The sequence below is a fragment of the Cibotium barometz genome, chromosome 64, assembly GCF_041138505.1.
Source record: "Cibotium barometz isolate CiBa-2024 chromosome 64, ASM4113850v1, whole genome shotgun sequence".
NCBI lineage: Eukaryota > Viridiplantae > Streptophyta > Polypodiopsida > Cyatheales > Cibotiaceae > Cibotium > Cibotium barometz.
In genome coordinates, this window is record NC_141109.1 from 25,399,420 (window position 1) to 25,416,924 (window position 17,505).

General features: G+C 48.6%; 1 protein-coding gene across 1 annotated transcript in view; it reads right to left on the reverse strand.

Annotated features, from left to right (window-relative positions):
* The window catches only part of LOC147603462 (putative potassium transporter 17), a 105,630-nt gene extending 88,460 nt beyond the window's left edge, over positions 1–17,170 (reverse strand). The window contains exon 1 of the mRNA XM_086796751.1: positions 16,983–17,170. The gene's annotated coding sequence lies outside the window, so the exon portion shown is untranslated. The remainder of the gene's footprint in view (positions 1–16,982) is intronic.
* Positions 17,171–17,505: the final 335 nt, after the last annotated feature.

The window sequence follows — 17,505 nt, forward strand, 5'->3', positions numbered from 1 at the left end:
CAAATTGAAGGCCCAACAAACCTGTAACAATTGTGGCGAGAAAGGCCACTATTGGCGGAAATGTCCTAAGCGGAGTATCTCGAATGATTCTTCACCTTCAGCTGCAAAGACTCCAACCTTAGTGCACTTGGAGATTTTGGACATAGATGCTTCATCTTCTTCGAGCAAGGAGGCAGTTGGTTTCACCGCCAGGGATACTCAGGAGTGGATTCTTGATAGTGGTGCTTCCAGGCACATGACTCCTTCCCGAGAGTTTTTACAAGATCTTAAATGACAGTCAGGTCGCATTTTCATTGGCGACAATTCCACTATACCGATTCATAGTGAGGGCAGGATGGAGATCATTCCCGATGGCAAAGGAGGGAAGCATTCCTCTCGTGTTCTTTACGTCCCAGCACTTGGTTTTCATCTATTGTCAGTGCATGAGGTTTGCAAGACTAGCTTCCGGGTGGAGTTTGAGGAGCATCTGTTGCTCTACAAGACAGAGAAACATGCCAGGTTGTACGGGAAGGCGGAGTGGAGAACGGTATCTACAAACTCTCACCACTCTCTTCTCTGACAGGCACTCACATCGATGACTTGTGGCACATCCGTTTTGGCCACTTGAATGTTTGGTTGCTAAACACCAGATTGGACTTGAGCTTTCCCATGGGGCTGTTGAGCTCGTTCATGCAGCCACCTTTGAAGACTCATTGGGATGCAAGATTGCGGATCTTGCGGTATCTGCAAGGTACGAAGGATATGTTAGAATTGTGCATCTCAGTGTTTTGGGGCTTCAGGAGGTGTATGTTGAGCATCCTCCAGGCTTTATTGTTCCAGGATCTGAAGGGATGGTTTACAGGTTACGTAAGGCCTTGTATGGTCTTAAGCAGGCTCCCAGGGCTTGGAATCAGAAGATTGATTCCTTCTTTATTCGGACTGGATTTCAGAGATCGGTTGCAAATCCGAACCTGTATCTCTTTCGGGAACGCGGCATGGTCACGCTTATCATCCTTTATGTGGATGATCTCATTCTCACTGGCGGTCATGTGGAGCACATTAGAGTGACGAAGGCTGCCTTGTCAAAGGAGTTTGAGATGACCGACTTAGGCTTACTCCACTTCTTTTTGGGATTGGAGATCTGGCAAACCCAGAGGGGGTTTTTCGTCTCTCAACAGCGGTATGTTCATGAGTTGCTTGAGGCCTTGGGATGGAGAACTGCAAGCCTATTACTTCGCCGATGGACCCGAACACAAAGTTAACCGTTACTGATCCTTGTGAGCCAGTTGATGCCTCGCACTACTGGAAGTTGGTTGGTTCATTGATCTGGTTGCTGAACACCAGATTGAACTTGAGCTTCTCCGTGGGGCTATTGAGCTCTTTTATGCAGACGCCATTGAAGTCTCATTGGGACACATGATTGCGGATCTTGTGGTATCGGCACAGTACGAAGGATCTGGGACTCTTTTACACAGGAGGGGATGGAGTCAGGCTCCAAGGTTGGAGTGACTCAGATTGGGGAGGAGATCCAGACACGAGGAGATCTACTTCGGGATACAGTTTCACCCTCGGCTCAGGAGCAGTTTCTTGGAGCAGCAAGAGGCAGCCAACTATTGCCCTTTCTTCGACAGAGGCAGAGTACCGGGGTGCTTGTGGTGCTGCTTGTGAGGTTGTATGGCTGCGGAGGCTGCTAGGCGAGATTGGGTTTCCACAGAAGGAGCCCACAGTCATCCAGTGCGATAACCAGAGTTGTATAGCTATTGCTCGAAACCCAGTCTTCCATGCCCGGACCAAGCATATAGAGATACAGTATCACTTTGTACGTGAGAAGATCTTGGCTGGTGATATCTTGCTACTTTATTGTTCGAGGTTATGGTTTTACCCTTGGCTCGGGAGCTATTTCATGGAGCAACAAGAGGCAGCCAACTATTGCCTTGTCGTCTACAGAGGCAGAGTACCGGGCGGCTTGTACCAACGATCTCTCCGAGAGGAAAATTTGCAAAACAGCCATGAAAAGCAAGACAAAGCAACAAACCCTAACCCTAGAAGGCAAAGCGGAAGAAACATATCTGGGTGCAGGCATACTCGCCACCCAACCATGACAGCTGTGAGCGAGGCTCACAATCTTGACAGTAGATCGTAGAAAAATTGGCTGCCTAAGAAAGCAACTCGGCCTACTTTCTTGGCTGCCTACCTGTGCCACAGAGAGGGGAATCCCAATCTGGCTGCGCCCATCTGGGCTGTCCATCATGCCTTGCCCTAGCCTGCCCCGCAGGGTTCTTCAACCTGCCCGCTCATCACTGAAGAAAGGAGGGGCCCTCTGCCCTGGCCATGCCCTTTGGGCTACCCACTGGGCAGGTCAACCTCACCTGGCCGAGCCCAGGCGGAACCTTCTTCCCTACCCACAGGCTGCCCATGATCAAAGCTGGTCCCTTTCACTGCCCATAGGCGCAACACCGTCCTACCCTTGGACAGAAGAATGTCCCAGCAGTCTAGGCTACACAACCGCCAGCTTTCTCTCTCTTGCAACAAACCTACACATGTACGCTGCAGGAAACATAGAAAGAACTCACCCAAAGGTGTCCCGCTCGCATCTTCCTCCCAGAGCGGCTCTGATACCACTGTCAAAACCAACGATCTCTCCGAGAGGGAAATCTGCAAAACAGCCATGAAAAGCAAGACAAAGCAACAAACCCTAATCCTAGAAGACAAAGCAGAAGAAACATATCTGGGTGCAGTCATACTCGCCACCCAACCATGACAGCTGTGAGCGAAGCTCACAATCTTGACCGTCCCCACCGAGCCACAAGCTAGAGCAACATGCCCTCATGAGTGCCCTACCATCGTCCTCATCTGGTGTCCTCTTACCACCCGGGGTTGTCTCCCAAGGACGACGGCCTCTCGGCGATGGTGCTCCTGCTCCACGCGCTCTGCACTCCTGTGCTCCATCTTTCGGTGTGTGCCCAACTCATACCCCTCCCCCCAATAAATAGGGAAGGAACGCCCAAAAAGCACACACTATCGACAACGAACCAAAAACCACATGTCCGCCCACAACATACCACACTCTAGCTCGCCAATCTGCCTGCCCCTAGCGTGCACATGACACTTGTGGTGCTGCTTGCGAGGTTATGTGGCTACAGAGGTTGTTTGTTGAGATTGGGTTTCCACAGAAGGAGCCCACGGTCATCCAATGCAATAACCAGAGCTGTATCGCTATTGCTCGGAACCTGGTCTGCCATGCCCGGACCAAGCACATAGAGATACAATATCACTTTGTTCGTGAGAAGATTTTGGCTGGTGACATCTTGCTTGTTTATTGTTCAACAGAGGACAATGCGGAAGACCTCTTCACGAGGTCTCTACCTCACGCTATGCTCCGGCAGCACTCCACCTCACTGGGGTTGGTTCCACATCCAGGAGCTAAGAGAGGGTGTTAGCAGTCATCTCCTGTCTGTATAGTATACAGCAGGGCCTCTGTTGTGGGTGTGCCCCCCATTCAGGTGTTCCCCATTTTTCCTCACCTTCCATAGTATTTTCCCATTTTTGCTAGCTGTGGGAGGGCTGTCGACTGTATCTACTACTGGCCGACTGCACTGGTGCTACCCGACTTGATCCTCAATGCTGGCCGACTGTGTTATTTGCTGGTCGTGAGCATCTATGGCTGTTGTTAGCTGTTTATGGGCTGGCTGACCTGCAGCCTGGGGCCATATATATTGGCCCTAGCCCCCCACACTTCTCTTGTATCATTTCTGGGATTTTCTAGTGTATATAGCGAGTTTATAGCGCTTCTCTCTCCCTCTCATCTGTGTTTTGCTCTCTACAGCAGTTGTCTTCATTTTCGCTGTGCATTCTGACAAGCCACAAGGCTGCCTTCAATGAGACGATGGTCACGGGACCCATGCCGGAGAGGTTTGTTAGCATATTCATCCCCAGATTCTGCTCTTTTATGGTGCCCATTCGGTCCCTTTTGCATGGCCCTTGCTTGTGGGCAGCCCACCCCTTTTTTACTATTTTTCTGGGATTTTTCCCAGCCTTTCTAGCATTTACCAGTCGGCTATGTCCATTAGCTCGAGTCGGCCTGTTTATCAGCTCCACTCGGCCAACATTCCCTTACTATAAATAGTGGGTGCTGGCCTCTCTTTTCTCATTCAGTCTTGTACATATTTTGCTCCCTCACTTATGAGACTATCTGTGTCTCTTGCTTGGGACTGTTTTGCTTCAGTATATTCAGCATAGTTCTCTCCATATCTCTCTCTCTCTTGCACTCTCTGTTCAGCACATTCTAGTGCCACTCTGCTTCTGCTCTGTGCACTCTTTCATGGTATCATTGTCAAAATACACAGCAGAAATGATAACCAAACTTGAGACCACAAGAGCAAGTAGAGTGCAGAAAATAGACCGCACAAGACAAGGAGAGAGATAGGCATATAACTCTTCTCTATACACAAGATCCCGAGAAATAACTGAATGAGTACAATGTGGGGCAATGGGGCCTATTTATATGGCCCCATCATGTAGTCGGCCAGCACTAGTGGCCCTCACGACTGGGCACATCCAGTCGGCCAGCAGAGAAAAATACCACGACCCCTCCTGATGAAGTCGGCCAGCTCCTGGTACACATGAGTGCAGTCGGCCAGCATCAAAGGCTCCTACCAGCCTGTGGCAGCCACCCACATCATGGAAAAAATGGAAAAAAAATGGGAAAAAATGGGAAAAAAATACGGGGAGTGAGGAAAAATGATAAAACACCTATACAAGGCGGGCACACCCACAACAGAGGCCTTGGTGTCTGATAAAGACAAGAGATGACTTCTAACACCCCCTCTCAGCTCCTGGCTGTGAAACCAACCATAGGGAGCTGGGGTGCCGCCTGAGCCAATCGTGAGATAGCGACTTCGTGAAGAGGTCCACCGTACTGTCCTCCGTCGAACAGAACTCTAGCAAGATGTCATCAGCAACGATCTGTTCATGAACAAAGTGCCTGTTTGATGACCATGGGTTCCTCCAGTGGAAGCCCAATCTTGCAATGCAACCTCTGCAACCTCACCACCTCACAAACAGCATCACAAGCAGCCCGGTACTCTGTCTCTGTCGTCGACAAGGCAAAAGATGACTGCCTCTTACTGCTCCATAAAACTGCTCCTGGGCCTGAAGTAGATCTCCTCATGTTTGGATCTCCTCCCCAAACTGAGTCACTCCCACCGTGGAGTCGGACTCCATCAATCAATCCCCCTCCTGTGTACAAGAGTCCATGATCCTTCACATGCCGCAGAAACCACAGGATACGCAATCCTGCCTCCCAAAGAGTCATCTACAACCATGAGCTCAACAGCCTCATCAGGAAGCTCACGTCCAATCTGGTGTCTATCAACAAGATCAACGAACCATTCTGCTTCTGAGTCAAAGAGGCATCACATTGCTCACAAGGATCAACACCTGTTAACGGTGAAAAACGAAGTCCTGGAAACCTGCTGAAGACCATGCAAGGCCTTCTGAAACCTGTCAACCACCCCCTCTGAATCCGGAACCACAAAGCCTGGGGTATGCACCTCCTTCTGCAAGTAATCAACTGCCACTCGCCTGGCTTTCCGAAAGGTCCCCGTGGAAAGAACATCCTCATCTACAGGAGGTTCTTTGTCTGGAATACTACGAGACATCACAACATAAGTGACCTGTTCAGTTTCCTCTGACTGACGAACACAAGAACTACCAACATCAGTACTGGAGAGTTCCTGCCAACTGCTGCCATCTACTGGCAAGCTATCCACCATCTGATCTCAGAAAGCCTGTACCTGCAGCGTATCCACACTTAAGTGGCCATTACCAGACTGCCACTCATCACAAACCTGAGGACCTAGGAGAGAGTGCTGAAAGCTTGTAAACTCCGTTCTCCACTCCGCCTTCCCAAACCACCTGGCCTATTGCTTTGTCCCGGAGAGCAACAAAATGCTCATCAAACTCCACCCGTACGTCAGTCTTGCAAACCTGATGCACTGACAACAGATGAAAACCAAGTGACGGAACATACAACACCTGGGAGGAATGCTTCCCCCCTCTGCCCATCGGGAACTATCCGCCTTCCCAAACCACCTGGCCTATTGCTTTGTCCCGGAGAGCAACAAAATGCTCATCAAACTCCACCCGTACGTCAGTCTTGCAAACCTGATGCACTGACAACAGATGAAAACCAAGTGACAGAACATACAACACCTGGGAGGAATGCTTCCCCCCTCTGCCCATCGGGAACTATCTCCAACCTGCCCTCACTGTGAACTGGGATAGTGGATTTATCCCCAGTAAGAATGTGACCAGAATACCTGCAAAGATCCTGTAAATCTGAACGGGAAGGAGTCATGTGCCTGGAAGCACCACTGTCTAGAATCCACTCCCGAGTATCCGTTGCGGAGAATCCTCCAATCTCCTCCCTGCCTGAAGAAAATGAAACATCGGTGTCCATCACCCCTCCAGGTGCACAAAAGCCAAAGTTTTCATGATTGCTGGCTGAGGAATCTTCACCCTTCTCGGTCTTCCGCTTGGGACACTGCCTCCAATAGTGGCCTTTCTTGCCACAATCATTACAGGTCCTCTCTGCCTTTAGTTTCTCGCGGTCAGCGTCGGACTTCTTCTCAGAAGACTTCTCCGAGGAAGCCTTCCCTTTGCCCGTGTTACGGCCTTTCGACCGTTGGCAAGTTAAGGCCTCCGAACCTCCACCCTAAGGAGGGTTCGTGAATCGTTCCTCCTGGTCCAAGACCATGGGCACAAGCTCCTCCCACGTGATGGTGCTGAGCCTACCACTGGTAATCAAAGACAAGTAAAATGTTGAATACTGAGAGGGCAAGTGCGACAGCAACGTTATGGCCATGTCCTGTGATGATATCTCCTTCCAAGCCTGAAGAACTTCTTGCTGAAGAGCCTGCAGCTTGTTATATGCTCACGTTGCTGATTGGTGGACTGTTTGGACTGTTCGGGAAGAGAAGTTGCAAGAAGAAGGCGGGCTAAAGTGCTGGTCAGCCACTTGTTGCAGGTTTAGAGTTTTTTTTCCCACCCACCCACCCTTTTTCAGTTACATCTCCGCAATGTTAGAGATGGCTGAGAAGCGTGTGAAGATCCCGACACTCCCCACGTTCCCAGTGGACCGTCAGTTGGACGGGAACATCTACGGCATATGGAAGGTTATGATGGAATTTGTTCTGGAGTCTTACGACCTCGCTGATTTTGTCATTGTTGGGGTTCCACGGCCGGAAGTAGAGGAAGGGGAGTTACCGTCGATCCGAAAGGACTGGGAGGCTCAGACACAGATGTGGGATCGTGTCAACGCCAGGGTCTGTTCGTTTATCTTTCTCAACTGCACACCGCAAGTAATCATGAGTGGAGAGCTTACACAGGAAGTTTATATTGATCAGCCGCCAGGATTTGTTGTTCCAGGCAAACAGGATCATGTGTACCGGCTGAAGAAGGCTTTATATGGTCTAAAGTAGGCTCCGCGGGCTTGGTACCAACGGATTGATGAGTTCTTTCAGAAGCTCAGCCTGCACCGTTCTCATGCAAATTCGAACCTTTATATCCTCCTTGAGAGGGGGTTGATTGTTATCATTGTGGTCTATGTTGATGACCTCATCTTTACAGGTTCTTATTCTGTGCGGATCCGTTCTGTTATGGATGCTTTGGAGACAGAGTTTGAGATGACGGATCTTGGCCTCTTGCATTATTTTCTTGGCTTTGAGATTTGGCAGACCTCGAAGGGCATTTTCTTCTCTTGGCAGAAGTACACTCGGGAGAATCTCGACAGATTTCAGATGACTGGGTGCAAACCAGTATCTTCTCCTATTATGGATATTGGTGAGAAGCTTTCTTCACTTGATGCTTCTCCAGGGACTGATCAGGGACAATATCGGGTTCTCGTCGGTTGTTTGGTATGGTTGACCTACTCCCGATTGGGTGCAAACCAGTATCTTCTCCTATTATGGATATTGGTGAGAAGCTTTCTTCACTTGATGCTTCTCCAGGGACTGATCAGGGACAATATCGGGTTCTCGTCGGTTGTTTGGTATGGTTGACCTACTCCCGATTGGGTGCAAACCAGTATCTTCTCCTATTATGGATATTGGTGAGAACCTTTCTTCACTTGATGCTTCTCCAGGGACTGATCAGGGACAATATCGGGTTCTCGTCGGTTGTTTGGTATGGTTGACCTACTCCCGATTGGACATATGCTTCACAGTCAGTTTATTGAGTTCCTTCTCATCCAAACCCCGTTAGCAGCATGGCGGTGTGCTCTCAAAGTTCTTCGGTACTTGCATGGCACTCTGGATTTTGGCATCTTTTATGGCCAAGGACACACTCTTGTTGGATGGTCTGGGGTTGGAGATCCAGATACACGGCGTTCGACCACTGGTTGTGTTTTTTCACTTGGGTCTGGAGCCATTTCTTGGAGCAGTAAAAAGCAACCTACTGTGGCGCTTTCTTCTACCGAGGCGGAGTACCGTCCAGTTTGTTACGCTGAATGTGAGGCAATATGGTTGCGGAGATTATTGGAGGAGCTCGGCTGTCCTCCTACCGGATCTACTCTTCTTTGGTGTGACAATCAGAGTTGCATCGCCATCGCCAAGAACCATGTGTTTCATGCTCGTACGAAACACATTGAGATTCAGTATCACTATGTTCGTGAACGGGTTCTTGCTAGAGATTTGCGTTTGGAGTATTGTCCTTCCGCGGAGAATGTTGCAGATTTGTTCACCAAGCCGGTTTCTCAAGTGTCCTTGGCTCCTCATCATCGGATTCTCGGAGTTTGTTCAGCACATCTGGTGCTGAGAGGGGGTGTTAGCATATTCATCCCCAGATTCTGCTCTTTTATGGTGCCCATTTGGTCCCTTTTGCATGGCCCTTGCTTGTGGGCTGGCCACCCCTTTTTTACTATTTTTTTGGGATTTTTCCCAGCCTTTCTGGCAATTACCAGTCGGCCATGTCCATTAGCTCCAGTCGGCCTGTTTATCAGCTCCAGTCAGCCTGTTTATCAGCTCCAGTCGGCCTGCATTCCCTTACCATAAATAGTGGGTGCTGGCCTCTCTTTTCTCATTCAGTCTTGTACATATTTTGCTCCCTCACTTATGAGACTTTCTGTGTCTCTTGCTTGGGACTGTTTTGCTTCAGTATATTTGGCATAGTTCTCTCCATATCTCTCTCTCTCTTGTTAGAAGTCATCTCCTGTCTAGATTTATACACCAGGGCCTTTGTTGTGGGTGTGCCCGCCCTTATGAGGTGTTTTCCCATTTTTCCCCACTCTCCGCATTTTTCCCCTATTTTTTCCCATCTTTTTGAGGCTTGGGAGGGCTGCCAGAGGGTGCCAAGAGCAGTACAGTGCTGGCCGACTGGATGTTTATCAGTCATGGGCACTCTTGCTGCTGGCCGACTGGTTTTGATCAGGTTTTGGCACCAGATAGCTGGCCGACTGCATTTGTGCAGTCGTGGACTTCTTTTATCAGTCGTGGGCTTCTCTTATGCTGGCCGACTGCCCTCTAGGGGAGTATATATAGGTCCTCAGCCCCCATACCTCATTTGTATCATTCCTCGGGATCTTCTTGTGTATATAGAGCAGAGTTACATGCCTACATTTGTCTCTCTCTTGTGCTGTTTTTCTGCCTGCGTTTTTGCTTTTGCTCTTGTGTTCCCAGATTTGGTCATCATCTCCGCTGCATATTCTGACATGGTATCAGAGCCCTAGGCTCTAGATAGGTCTTGGGATTTGTGTGAGCAAGAGGGGGACTGTTTTGTGGCTGATTGGTGGACTGTTTTGGGCTGATCGGGAAGAGGAGAAGCAAGAGGAAGGCGGGCTGATTTGCTGGACAGCCACTTGCAGGTATCAGTTCTTCTTTGTTCCCACCCACCCACCCTTTTCAGAGTACATCCCCGCTATGGCAGATCTGTTTGAGATGGCCGAGAGACATGTGAAGATCCCGACACTCCCCACGTTCCCGGTGGACCGTCAGTTGGACGGGAGCAACTACGGCATATGGAAGGTTATGATGGAATCTGTTTTGGAGTCTTATGACCTCGCAGAGTTCGTCATTGTTGGGATTCCACGGCCGGAAGTTGAGGAAGGGGAGTTACCGTCAACCCGAAAGGACCGGGAGGCCCAGACACAGATGTGGGATCGTGTCAACGCCAGGGTCCGTTCGTTTATTTTCCTCAACTGCACACCGCAGGTAATCAATCATATAAAGCATATGACGCTGGCCAGAGGTATATGGCAGCATTTGGCCTCACTTTACAACAGGGTATCGCCCATGAAGAGGATTTCCTTGGAAGTACAGATGCGGGTTATGAGCCCTGCAAAGTCGTCGACGATGCGGGAGCATATTAACAAGCTGCAGGCTCTTCAGCAGGAAGTTCTCCAGGCTGGGAAGGAGATATCGTCAGAGGACATGGCCATAACGTTGCTGTCACATTTGCCCTCTTCGTACTCAGCATTCTACTCGTCGTTGATTACCAGTGGCAGGCTCAGCACCATCACCTGGGAGGAGCTTGTGCCCATGGTCCTGGACCAGGAGGAACGATTCACGAACCCTCCTCAGGGTGGAGGTTCGGAGGCCTTTACTGGCCAACGGTCGAAAGGCCGTAACACGGGCAAGGGGAAGGCTTCGTCGGAGAAGTCTTCTGAGAAGATGTCCGTTAGTGACCGCGAGAAACTGAAGGCAGAGAGGACCTGTAATGATTGTGGCGAGAAAGGCCACTACTGGAGGCAGTGTCCCAAGCGAAAGACCGAGAAGGGTGAAGACTCCTCAGCAATCATGAAAACTCCGGCTTTTGTGCACCTGGAGGTGATGGACACCGATGCTTCATTTTCTTCAGGCAGGGAGGAGATTGGAGGACTCTCCGCAACGGATACTCGGGAGTGGATTCTCGATAGTGGTGCTTCCAGGCACATGACTCCTTCCCGTTCCGGTTTATAGGATCTCTGCAGGCTTTCTGGTCATATTCTTACTGGGGATACGTCCACTATCCCAGTTCACAGTGAGGGCAGGATGGAGATAGTTCCCGATGGCAGAGGGGGGAAGCATTCCTCCCAGGTGTTGTATGTTCCGGCACTTGGTTTTCATCTGTTGTCAGTGCATCAGGTTTGCAAGACTGGCGTACGGGTGGAGTTTGATGAGCATTTTGTTGCTCTCCGGGACAAAGCAACAGGCCAAGTGGTTTGGGAAGGTGGAGTGGAGAATGGAGTTTACAGGCTTTCAGCACTCTCTCTCCCAGGTCCTCAAGATTGTGATGAGTGGCAGTCTGGTAATAGCTACTCAGGTGTGGATACGCTGCAGGTACAGGCTTTCCGAGACCAGATGGTGGATAGCTTGCCAGTATAGATGGCAGCAGTTGGCAGGAACTTTCCAGTACTGAGGTTGGTAGTTCTTGTGTTCGTGAGTCAGAGGAAGCTGAACAGGTCACTTGTGCTCTGATGTCTCGTCATGTTCGGGACATAGAACTTCCAGTAGTTGAGGATGTTCTTTCCACGGGGACCTTTCGGAAAGCCAGGCAGGTGACAGGTGCTTACTTGCAGAAGGAGGTGGTTTCTCCAGGCTTTGTGGTTCCGGATTCAGAGGGGGTGGTTGACAGGTTTCATCAGGCTTCCAGGACTTGTTTGTGCACCGTAACAGGTGTTGATCCTTGTGAGCAGTGTGATGTCTTGGTGACTCAAAAGCTGTATGGTTCATTGATCTGGTTGATGGACACCGGATTGGACGGGAGCTTCCTGATGAGGCGGTTGAGCTCTTGGTTGCAGATGTCTCTTTGTGAGGCAGGATTGCGTTTCCTGTGGTTTCTGCGACATGCGAAGGATCATGGACTCTTGTACACAGGAGGGGGATTGTTGGATGGAGTCCGACTCCGCGGTTGGAGTGACTCGGTTTGGGGAGGAGATCCAGACACGAGGGGATCTACTTATGGCCCAGGAGCAGTTTTACGGAGCAGGAGGAGGTTGCATGGGAGGTTTTGGCTTCCACTGGAGGAACCCATGGTCATCGAGAGGCACTTTGTTCGTGAACAGATCGCTGCTGATGACATCTTGCTAGAGTTCTGTTCGACGGAGGACAGTACGGTGGACCTCTTCACGAAGTCGCTCTCAGGATTTGCTCAGGCGGCACCCCAGCTCCCAGTGGTTGGTTACACAGCCAGGAGCTGAGAGGGGGTGTTAGAAGTCATCTCCTGTCTAGATTTATACACCAGGGCCTTTGTTGTGGGTGTGCCCGCCCTTATGAGGTGTTTTCCCATTTTTCCCCACTCTCCGCATTTTTCCCCTATTTTTTCCCATCTTTTTGAGGCTTGGGAGGGCTGCCAGAGGGTGCCAAGAGCAGTACAGTGCTGGCCGACTGGATGTTTATCAGTCATGGGCACTCTTGCTGCTGGCCGATTGGTTTTGATCATGCTTTGGCACCAGATAGCTGGCCGACTGCATTTATGCAGTCGTGGACTTCTTTTATCAGTCGTGGGCTTCTCTTATGCTGGCCGACTGCCCTCTAGGGGAGTATATATAGGTCCTCAGCCCCCATACCTCATTTGTATCATTCCTCGGGATCTTCTTGTGTATATAGAGCAGAGTTACACGCCTACATTTGTCTCTCTCTTGTGCTGTTTTTCTGCCTGCGTTTTTGCTTTTGCTCTTGTGTTCCCAGATTTGGTCATCATCTCCGCTGCATATTCTGACATCTCTCTTGCACTCTCTGTTCAGCACATTCTAGTGCCACTCTGCATCCGCCCTGTGCACTCTTTCAAGGTTATCTAAGGGTTTGATACACTTGATTCCCAAGAAGGGTGGTGATAGACTGGAGATTCGGCAAACAGAGACCCATCACCCTTTTAGGGACGGCCTACAAAATTATGGCCAAGGCCATCAGCCGGAGACTGCAGCCCTTTCTTCCCGACTTGATTCATGGTACACATACAAGCTTCATCCAAGATCGGAGTATTTTGGACATCTTCACCTTCTGGGAGGCGACTGCGTTGGCCATGATGTGTCAACATGATCTAATTGTTCTCCTTCTTGATTTGGATAAAGCCTATGACAAATGAGATTGGGGATCTCTGGAAGGAACTATGTGTAGGATGGGTTTCCTCGAGGAGTGGGTCCGAGGTGTATCGAGACTCTACTCGGCTTCATATAGCCAAGTTCTTATTCAGGGGGCTAGAGGTGAAAAATTTCTGCTCTCTCACTCAGTCCATCAGGGGTGCCCTCTAGCGCCAACATGATAGTATCTGATCACGACGCCTTGCAAGACGCCATATATTACACACATATGCAGAGACTATGCAGAGTGACTTCCCCCTCCTTCAACATTATGAGAGGCGGGATCAGACACCGGCTAAGCATTTGCTTTGGTTCGGGGTCAAAACCACATCTTTACCATGAGGATTGTCTCATGGAATGTGCAGGGTCTTGGAGTGCTTCCCACCCGCAGTAAGAAGTATCTCGTGAAGCACCAACTTCATCCTATTGTTACAAGATTGTCTCGTGGAATGTGCAAGGTCTCGGAGGGCTTCCCACCCCACAGTAGAAAGCGCCGTGCAAAGGACCAACTCCATCTTGATGTTACATGTGAAACTATGGATGTGCTTGTTGCAAGAGCACAAATTGGATAGGCACCAATGTGGTAAAACTGGTAAGATCCTTTTTTGCTACACTTCTTGGTGTTGGGTAGATGGGACTAAAGGGGGTGTGCGCATTTATGTTGCAGCGTCACTTATGCCTCATATTGGATACAATGTCATCATACTTCCTAGGGCCAGTGGATTATGGTCATGCATGAGGGTCAAAAATTGGGCATCTTGAATATTTATGCACCTAATGTGAGAGGTGAGAGGGTGGCCTTTTGGGACACCATCACAAACCTCCTCCCTCGATAGATCATTGGATAGTTGGAGGGGATTTCAACATGGTTGAGCAGTCCTCTAACAAAAAGGGTGGCCATGAGGGTAGAACACACCCCTTGGAGAGAGCCACACGGGAAAGATTCACGCTCTCCTTTTATGGTACCAGGTAGGGACTGATGACTTCTAGAGGGGGCCTGACTCTTTATTTTACACTTGGCATAACTGCACACGGGGATGGACATATCTTGGCAGGATTGAATAGGTTCTATGTGGATGATTGGAGCCTGGATAGGGGAGGCAGCATTGCTATCATGCTTTGCCCCACCAAGTCAGATCATTGCTCAATTATTTTGTGCCTTAGAGAGCTGGGGACTCAGATGGCATCCCCTCACGTCCGTATTCGTGATGCTCTCTATTTGACTGCATAGATTTCACATGAGGTACCCTCGACAAAGAATTGCTTTGGCCTTAGAGAGGACTAGCCAGTATTATCATAGTGTTTCTTTGGTCAAGAAACATGAAGCTCTCGAAAAGGAGAGAGCAATCAGGCGTAGGATTATTGCGTTTCAGAGGGAACACAAGAAGCATCCAAAGCCTCCTTGGATCCTAGACCTATTGTCTATGGTTAGAGCAGAGCTGCTAACGAGACCTCTTGGGCACAGATGAGTGGTAGATACAGTCTCAGCACATGAGCCTACTATGGGGGAATGTGTGAGATACTTGGAAGACTCACAGAGAGAGATTCAAACTGAGCCAAATAAGGTGAGTATTGCATCAGATTTTTATCGAGTTTTGCTTTCTGTAGAGGCCCCCTCTCCACAGAGAGATGTTGCAGAGCAAAAAGTTTGGGAGTGCATGTCCAAACTTATCACAAATGACATGTTTTTCAGTGGATGCCCCTTTCTCGAAAGATGAGCTAAGACATGCATTGCAGGCTCTTTTTGTAGAGGTCTCCTCTCCACAGAGAGATGTTGTACAGCAAAAAGTTTGGGAGTGCATGTCCAGACTTATCACAAATGATATGTGTTTTTCAGTCCCAAGCAAGAGAGGGGATTGAACATCATAGACCCAGAGATGCAGTGTCAAGTGTTGCTTTGAAAAATGACTATTAGAGAATTTTCCCCTGGCACTAAGCCATGGAAAGAATTTCTCATGCAAGAGGGTTACGAGGTGTACTCCGGTTACGGGAGGTGACTGGATATACAACCCACGTTTTATCTTCTCGGAGACAACGCATTGGCCCCTTGGTTAGATGCCTGCTTCGGCCTTGGGATTGCATGAGGAACAGGTTCTTGGTTCACATACCTCCACCACGGTCAACTGAGGAGGCTAATAGACAACACATTATGTGAAATGAGAGGGGTGCTTACATATCACTTGAGGAGGACTAATCAGATGATTGTGCAAATTGATGCTGCCATACCCAACCACTAGATCACAAGGACCTTCGGAGAGCTTTTATCACTTGTGGTTTGAAGTTTTCACCGAGACAAGTGTACATTTTCATGGACCTCCCACTCCGAGGGAGGATGATGCACCAATCTTTTTCTCTGTACAGAACGTATTTGGAGAGATGTGATGTGCAAGATATCACTGAGGGCCCGGTGGTGCGTCCTATGAGAGTTGTTGGTACAGCAAGGAAGTTCTGTTATATTGATCACGTCCCACGGATAAGCACTGATGCTTGGAGCCTTTGGTTCTATGACAATTACCCTATCAAATACTAGCATTGGGACCCAGTGAATGGATGTGGAGAACCAACCCGATGAAAAGCATACCTTTCTTCAGTTATACTGTGCGAAACACCACGCAACACATTCACAGAGTCCCTATTCTTAGACCTCATTGGGAGGCTTATGGTATCACACCTGACATTCAAAGGGCTTTTTGGAGGAGGTTGTGGCACTCTTACAAGAAGACTCCTTTATTTGGCTCTTTCTTCTTGGTGGTCTTGCCCAACAACCACTGGAGATTGATTGTCCGAATTACCCCACCATGTTCGAGATATACAAGAGCTTCACAGACGGTTTACCATTGCTTATGGGAGTGTAGGGAAGCACAGAGGATTTGAAATGTGATAGCACATCTCCTTGGGAGGATGAGGAAGGATGCTTACATTTCTTTTGGTACTATCATTTGGCTGACACAGTTGTTAGTCTTCAATTTTTCAACAAACAAGCTAAAAGAATGTGGTTCTGCATCGGCAAAATTAATTATTTTATTAACCTTTATTATTTATTGTTTATGCCTTTGTAAAATTTCATTGCAATATTTTATGATCACTTCATAAATGATTGGCTTTAGCAACGGGTTCACAAATTTGTAAAAGCCAATGCACATTTAAATTTACTCCGTTCTTTGGTAGTATCCACAATTTAGAACCTTAGGAGAAGTAAAAGATGAATGTTTTTTAAATTTGAATAAAATATCAAGAAAAGGTGGTTTGAGTGGTTGGCGAAGTGCATGACTCATGAAAAAAGGTTGTGACTTTTCTTTTCTCTCTCTCTTCCACTTTCTTGCTTCTTACATCTCTTTTGTTTTGTATACAACAATGTCTCCTTCTAGTGATGGTGTGAGTTTACACGATCAAGAAAGAACCATGTGTGCAAGTTTTTGGACATCTTCTTGCGTCTTCTTCATCTCTTTCCCAAAGCCAAGCTCTCAAAATACATTTTATTGGCTTTTACGTACGATTTTGGACTACAAAGAGAGCATTTCATTAGTGCGTTCGCCGAGATGAAGCAAGCTTTGGAAGATGTGCAAGCTTTGGAAGACATGCAAAGAGTAGGGAACAAGCATTTTCAATTTTTAGAATTCAAGAAGTGCAAAATGTCAGTTTTGTGGACAAGAAAAGCTTCAATTTCAAAATGAATAGCAGCATTAAGGTGTTTCGATCTTTTGATTGTCGAGAGAAGCGGGCTTTGGAAGGTGTGCAAAGGGAGGAGTAAGAAGTTTTTGTCATGTTCAGATTTCATGAAGAATGAAGAAGAATCCCAAGAAGATGCAGACCAAAGAACCAAAGGCCTAACAAAGTTCGGTGCAAGGCAAAATGTCAAGCAACGGGCATGGCCCTCTTGTAGCGTAAGACTCACAAGAAGCATACAGAGATATGGGGAAGAGATTAAGAAGAGAAAGAAGGCTTCTACCTCTGCAAAAGTTCTCTGTGTCGAATGTGATTATCTCTGTCTCTTCCTCTGCACCAACCACCACTCAACAACCACACGCTTGCAGCCGCCTGCCACCCAACCATACGTCGCCTCTCTGCAGCCGCGTCCTTCTGCAGAGTTCCTCCAACAGCCGCTTGCCACGCGCCAGTCTGTTGCCAGATTCAACGCATCATCAATTACCATCATAAGGTTTAAAACCTTAACCAAAAAGTTACAAAAATCTTGGTGTAAATGATCTTCTACATCAGGTGTTTCCATGCGTGGTCTCTTCGAAGCTCTCTTTGCACGGGAAACAACAGGTGACTTTTCCAAAAACTATGTCTAAGGCCCGTTACACATACACCACCGCCCATGTATGGGGGCGGGGGAGATTGCCTGCCCATGAATTATGGGCAGTGGATACCCCCACCACATCAAAGGGCAGGCAGGGGTATGGCGATGTGTAATGGGCCTAAATTGCCTCACCATACACAGTGAGCTAAATAAATATTGACGCCGTAGT